Raw genomic sequence first — 6,464 nt, 5'->3', positions numbered from 1 at the left:
AGGGGGGACAATAATGGTGACAGATAATATATCACTTCTCCTCAAGTCCCCAGAATGTCACATCTCTTCCTGTCCATCCTAAGGCTATGGGCCACTGACCTCAAAATACAAACCCTGGAGGTGGACAGGTATCATATGGCAAGTAGAGGTGACTGTGGTGGTAATAGCAGACACCCAAGCTATTCTCTCAGGGAAGTGGAGGGAACTATAAAACTGCACCCTGTAGCCTGGACCCAGATCTGTTTGTGCTGCTGTATAGCCAACTTGTTTGGATTGACATTGACCTTAGGAGTTGACAAGACAACACAAACAGATCAGGCTACATATAGAGCGCTCAACAGGAGAATGTTATGACCATTCGCCAACAGTCTGGGTTGGAGGTTGAAAGCATATCCCTCTATCAGATGATGATAATCAGATAAACATTATGTCATTCACATCAGGTGACTAGCAGGGCTCTGAGCCAAGTATGACATCTTCACCACAGACCACAGAGCTCAAAACATAGCTTGCCGTACTTCCTCACAAATCCTAAAAGCAATGTTAGCTCACTTCAAGATGCCCTAGGAGGCCCCACCAAGGGTTTAGTTTCATAGCTAACTCGAACTCGGTGTGTGTGTGTGTGTGTGTGTGTGTGTGTGTGTGTGTGTGTGTGTGTGTGTGTGTGTGTGTGTGTGTGTGTGTGTGTGTGTGTGTGTGTGTGTGTACAAGCATGTTCCTCATAAATATCTGTCCCTTCTCACTTCGCTATGTGAGACAACAGTTGGGGAATGTGAACCAGGGTTTCTGGTTATTGGATATTCACCCTTCACTATGAACAGATATATATTTATTAGACTACACCAATGCAAATGAGCCCAGACATGGGCTGCGTCATTATATCACTGCTGAAGACTCTTTTATAAAGGTGATTTTAAAGAATTATTTCAAGGTATGATTTTAATGAGCTTTTTCTTCTCCTTCCTCTAGTCTTTGTTTCTTTGTTAGTACTGTGAAGCGCTTTGCAACTTGTATTGAAAACCGCTTTACAAAGAAAATTATTATTGTGTCCCAAATGGCACCCTATACAGCATAGTGTGCTACTTATGACCAGAGCCCTATGGAGCCCTATGGGGCCTGGTCAAATTTATCGCACTAAATATGGAATAGGGTGCAATTTGAGACGTAGATGGAAAGAGAGGGCGATGATTGTTTTTCAACTCTACATATTCTTCACGTCAGTTGGATGTTGTGCTGTTTGCTAGCCAGCAAGCCAAGGGTTATGACAGAAATGTACACAGTAATGATGCCTAGTTAGATCACATGCAGTATTCTAGATAGTACTGTGTTTTCATATAGATAACAGGTACAATATATATTGTCATCGAAGCATGAAAGATCAAAGTGAACTGAAACTGAATGATTACATAAATTAGATATGCTATGGCATAATTATATACTCATATGAGTCATTCTAATATTATTCGCTAACATTTTTTATCAAAACTGTCTTATATAATATAGGATTGTATAGTATACATTTCATTACATAATTGTACACATATCATCACTCTTTCTCTTTATCATGTATCCCTGAGTTAATAGCCTGATTATTATCTTGTCATTTCGACAGTGTTCTGGTTCAGTTTGAAACCTAATGGCGATGTTCCTTCCCAGATATAATTCTAGATGATGAGACCCATGAGTCCAACGCTCTTGGCTTCGCCAGAGGAACAATGTGGCTTATGTAATACCGCTGACCCTCATCCAACCATCTGCTCGCGGATTCGAGGTGATCAGTCAAACCAATGACAGTCACAAGTGTGCAGGTGGGAGGGGGGCTAACTACCCCCCCTCCCCCTCCCCCGGAGAGGCCTTCCTTCATTCGGTGGTCAGATAAAAATGTTACAGAAAAACGAGGAGGGGTGAGAACAGAGTAGACAGGGGAGAGAAGAGAGGCCCAGTGTTGATTCTTCCAGAATACATTGCTCAGAGGAATGCAGGGGTCAACACTCTATTTCAGCAGGCCTGTAAATCCTCAGAGCTTGTTTACAACTCCTTTCTGAATCGGAGAGACAGAGGGAGAGGGAGAGAGAGCGAGAGCGAGAGAAAGAGGGAGAGAGAGAGAAATTAAAACTGGGTCTACATGTGACTCCTTTTCCCCCCCTTTCCTATCCTCCGCTATCTCCCTCCATCCCTACCTCCTCCTCTCACCTCCCAGGCTCAACCATGCAGCCCACGCTGCCAACACACGGACGGCTTCCTCAGATTACTGCTGTGAAAAATGGTTTAGTCACACCGGCGAGCGCACCCACAACATTCCTGAGGCATGACTGAGCATTTTCTCCCCACACACTCTCTCCATACAACTATTTTTCTTCGACTCATTGCACTCCAGTCAAGACCTTCTCTTTCACTTTCTCCTTTTTTATTTTTGCATCGCTGGTCTTCTTCTCTTTTTGTCGTCCTCAGAATTTATCATTTATCATTTATAATTTATCATTTATCATGCTTCTCTGGTATCTCCAAATCAATTTCCTCCTTTTTTTCAAGCACACCATGAAATAGCATTAATCTTACACACAGCTGTTCTGTTTTGTTCTGTGTGTGTGTGGGGGGGGGCATCTAAACACAAGTGGTCAGTTATCCCTGTTTACGTGCCCACAAATTGACTTCGCTAGTGGAAAATGCCTCCGTGGAGAACTGCCCGCCTTCTGTGATTGTTGTTTATTATTTCAAGCTTTCAAATTGTTGCATGTGTCGTCTTCCTCAGGGGGTGGTGGAAAGCTCTGTTTTTGTTTGAGTGGTCTGAGCGTAAGCAAACAGAACCAACAGTGACATAGACCACACAACTCCAGATGTGTCCGTTCGTCTGAGGCTCTGAGCCCCCTGTCAGTCCTTCTTTCCAGCTGTGATTGGGGCCTCTCCCTACGCAAACATGGCTTTTGTACGGCATTCAATGTCAGTCAACCCGACAGTAAGAAATCTCACCCTTTTATTATTAGACTAAAGACTTGACACCAAGAAAAAACATCCTTGAATAATCATTTAACGGGCTCTTTCGTTATCTTTCAATCATCTCTCCTTCATTTGGCGGGACAAATGAGAGAGTCAAAAAAAAGAGAAGAAATCTCTCCGCGCACAAGGAAGGGTTGTCTCAAAGGCTAAGCGAAAGCTTTGCATTTAATCCAGTAAACATGACGGTGGAGAGACTTGATCAAACCTGGATTTGAATGGGGAGCTCTTATCTTACCATGAGCCTCTTGTGAAATAACATACCATGTATGAACTCAAATAAATCACAGACGTGTTCTTCAAACAGATTCCCCACCACTTTCCTCTCCTCCTTGCTCTCGTTCACTCGCTTTCTCTCCCTCTCCCCCAATCAACAGCGCATAGACGTTAATCCACCATAGCAACAACAAATAATGAAATTGGGAAAATAAGTTGCAACATGGTAGAAAGAAAATATTGTTTTCCGAAAATAAACCACAGTCCCCTTTGTATTGCAAAACAGCACCGTGTCAACAGTGTCAGGCATCCAACACTCCGCGCCAAGGTCTCTGGGCTCTGGTGGAGAAAAACATGCTGGTCGGAAGATTGCCATGGGAGATTGGAACAGAGACTGTAAGGAGAAATGGAGAGAAGTAGGAAGAGGAGAGAGAGAGAGAGGATGAGAGAGAAAGATGGTTTACAATTGGATTGCTGCTTCCAAATCTGCACATTGTGGAACAACGTTCAGATACTGTAGTACACTGTAGCTGAAGCTGTTCCCATATATTCCTCAGCTACCAGAACAGCAATATTAACTGTATTGTTAATGCTTTCTACCCTCCTTTGTCCTCCCTAGCTCCCTCTCTTCGTATAATCTGTTCATCCTGTTTTGGGGGCTCTTTGTTACTTTTATCTTGTGCAGTAAGTCTTTTGGTATGTTTTTAAACTCTCATCCCCATGGAGGAGAAAGTGTCGGTCCTACTTTCATTTCTTTGAAGGTAATTGCATAACCTGTGTAATTAATCATCCGAATTGACATAATGTATTTTTCCTGATGCCTGTTTTTTTTGTGTGACTTGATGAGGACCAGTTAATAACTCTGGCCCAAGTTCACCACCACAACTAGCCAAGTCCATTGGGTCGTCCGACTAAAGAGCATACATTGATCCATTTGACTTGGCCGTCACGTTCCAACTCCACATCAGATCTTCTTTGCCTTCCTATGTTCTGGACAGTGTTTTATTTTTTACAAAACGGAAACTAAATAGTTGAAGCAGTCAGTCGCCCACATTGCTTGAGAATGACTCCTTCCCTCTGAGAGTACACTCCACCCAGCACCGATGTGTGTGTGTGTGTGTGTGTGTTTGTGTGCGGGCTTGTGTGTGAAATTAGTGCCTTTGATATTTTAAGAAGAAATAAAAGCCTGTTATGTTAGATGAAGTGCCATTTAATATATACAACATGGAGAATTCAATCAATCCGATTTTTAATATGAATAAAGACTTGCTGAAGTGGCAAGATTCAGCATTTTGACATGTCCATCCGTGCTCCATCTGTGACTTCTAGGAAGATTTTAACCCACTGAACCCCAACATTTCTCCAGGTTTTCAATATAAAGCCCTGGTTATTTTGTTGCTTTGACAGTTATAACAGAAGATGATGATTTATTTCATGTGATTAGTGATTCACGTACGTCTGTCCCTCATTTTTAAGGTCAACCCTGTTACGTGAACTGAACTCTTGTTTTAATATGGTGAAACAATTTTTTTCTTCAAATATTGTTTTCTGAAGAAACATTGAGCGTCTAATAGTCAAATCCTGGTGTAAATGTAGGTGAGCTGGTTCTACTCTTTTTGGCCATTTTCTGGTGTTTAGTGGTGGAAATGTTTTAACAATTTAAATGTTTTTGTGAAGTTTGCGGTCAATAGCCACACCCTGTTGCACACAACAAGCTTCCATTCCCCCTGTCACAAGGGGATTTATGGCTGATTTAAGATGAAAACTTGTTTTTTTTATGGAGTTAAATATGTGTTCTTTGTAACAGAATGTTGAAATAAGTGAAATCAAACATTGCGTGTTTTTTTTTACTGCAAGTTCCACTTCTCAAAAGGCACCGAATTGGTGAAACCACCCATGAATTGGTCGCCAGTCTCACCCGGAGAGAGACAATGAAATGGTAGTGGAAAAAGGAAGTAACACATTACATGACATATTTCCTTAGGGCCCCGAGCAAACCAACAAGCTAGCTTCCTCCATCATGACCTGATGGTCATCTCTGTGTTTTGTCATAGCTAGTTTTCATCCCTTTTACTATTCTTTCTAACTAATCACTTTGAATGTCAGTTCAAATTTTATTTGGATGGAAACTTAGTTTGTATAATCACTTGATTACTTTTCTTATCTCATACTACTTTGGAGGTTAGGAAACATTTTGAACAGGCTTTCCCACTGGGCACAGGTGTCAATTCAGCGTCTCTTCCATGTTGGTTCAAGGTCATTTTATTGAAATGACGTGGAAACAACATTGATTCAACCAGTGCCTGTTGAACGGGTTATAATGTACAAGGCCTTAAAGGGGAATTTCACCCTGGCTCTGCCACGACGTGTAGTCATTACTATATTAATAATATACGTTTTTATCATAAACATCACAATTATCTAAACCACTAGCTAGAACTTGCACATTTTCATTTTACTGTTAGAATCCGGAAGTTTTCGACTCCCTGATGAACCACAAAGTCCAGCACTTATAGCGAATGCTGATACTTCCCGCTAGGTAGAGGGGGCGTGCCCAAAAACGTCAATAATGGCATTGTTTACTATGAACGACCAACACACAAAAATGTGTGTGTGTGTGTGTGCAGGCTTGTTTGTGAAATTAGTGCCTTTGATATTTTAAGTAGAAATTGTACACCAATATTGAATTTTAAAAGCCTGTTATGTTAAATGAAGTGCCATTTAATATAGACAACATGGATAATTCAATCAATCAGATTTTGCATTGATGAATGTGTATAAATCGTCTATGGTTGGTTAGTTGGTTCTCAGCCAGTCTCAGCTGGCTAGCAATCTTGCTGCCAATTTAGTGATGCTAGTTAGCTAACAGCAAGCTGACGATATTGAAATGTCCAATGTCCACACAGTTATGGAGCACAATGGGACAGAAACCAGCAAGTGACACTGAAAGGTATAAAATCAAGACTACAACAGTAATGGCACAACCGCCTCACTTTTTTCTCTGCAGATTCTCCAAACACAATACAAAAACACGTCTACAAAATTCCACTGCAAAGGGCTACTATTGACAAGGATGTTTTCTTTCTTTCTTTCTTTAACCTTTATTTAACTCGGCAAGTCAGTTAAGAACAAATTCTTACTTACAATGACGGCCTACCAAAAGGCAAAAGGCCTCCTGCAGGGACGGGGGCCTGGGATTAAAATTTAAATAAATAAATGCAATATCAATATAGGACAAATCCCACGTCACAACA

At 41.3% G+C, this 6,464-nt stretch overlaps 1 long non-coding RNA gene across 1 annotated transcript; it reads right to left on the bottom strand.

The window, feature by feature from the left end:
• Nucleotides 1-807: 807 nt before the first annotated feature.
• On the bottom strand, nt 808-3,505 carry LOC139415284 (uncharacterized). The gene is made up of 2 exons (XR_011634953.1): nt 3,259-3,505; nt 808-2,041 (listed from the first exon to the last, which is right to left on the bottom strand). It is a non-coding gene; the product is annotated as an uncharacterized lncRNA (long non-coding RNA).
• Nucleotides 3,506-6,464: the final 2,959 nt, after the last annotated feature.

This window comes from Oncorhynchus clarkii, chromosome 8 (assembly GCF_045791955.1).
Source record: "Oncorhynchus clarkii lewisi isolate Uvic-CL-2024 chromosome 8, UVic_Ocla_1.0, whole genome shotgun sequence".
In the NCBI taxonomy this organism is placed as follows: Eukaryota; Metazoa; Chordata; class Actinopteri; order Salmoniformes; family Salmonidae; genus Oncorhynchus; species Oncorhynchus clarkii.
Note: the sequence above shows the minus strand (reverse complement) of the source record. Positions and strands in the feature narration are given on the sequence as shown.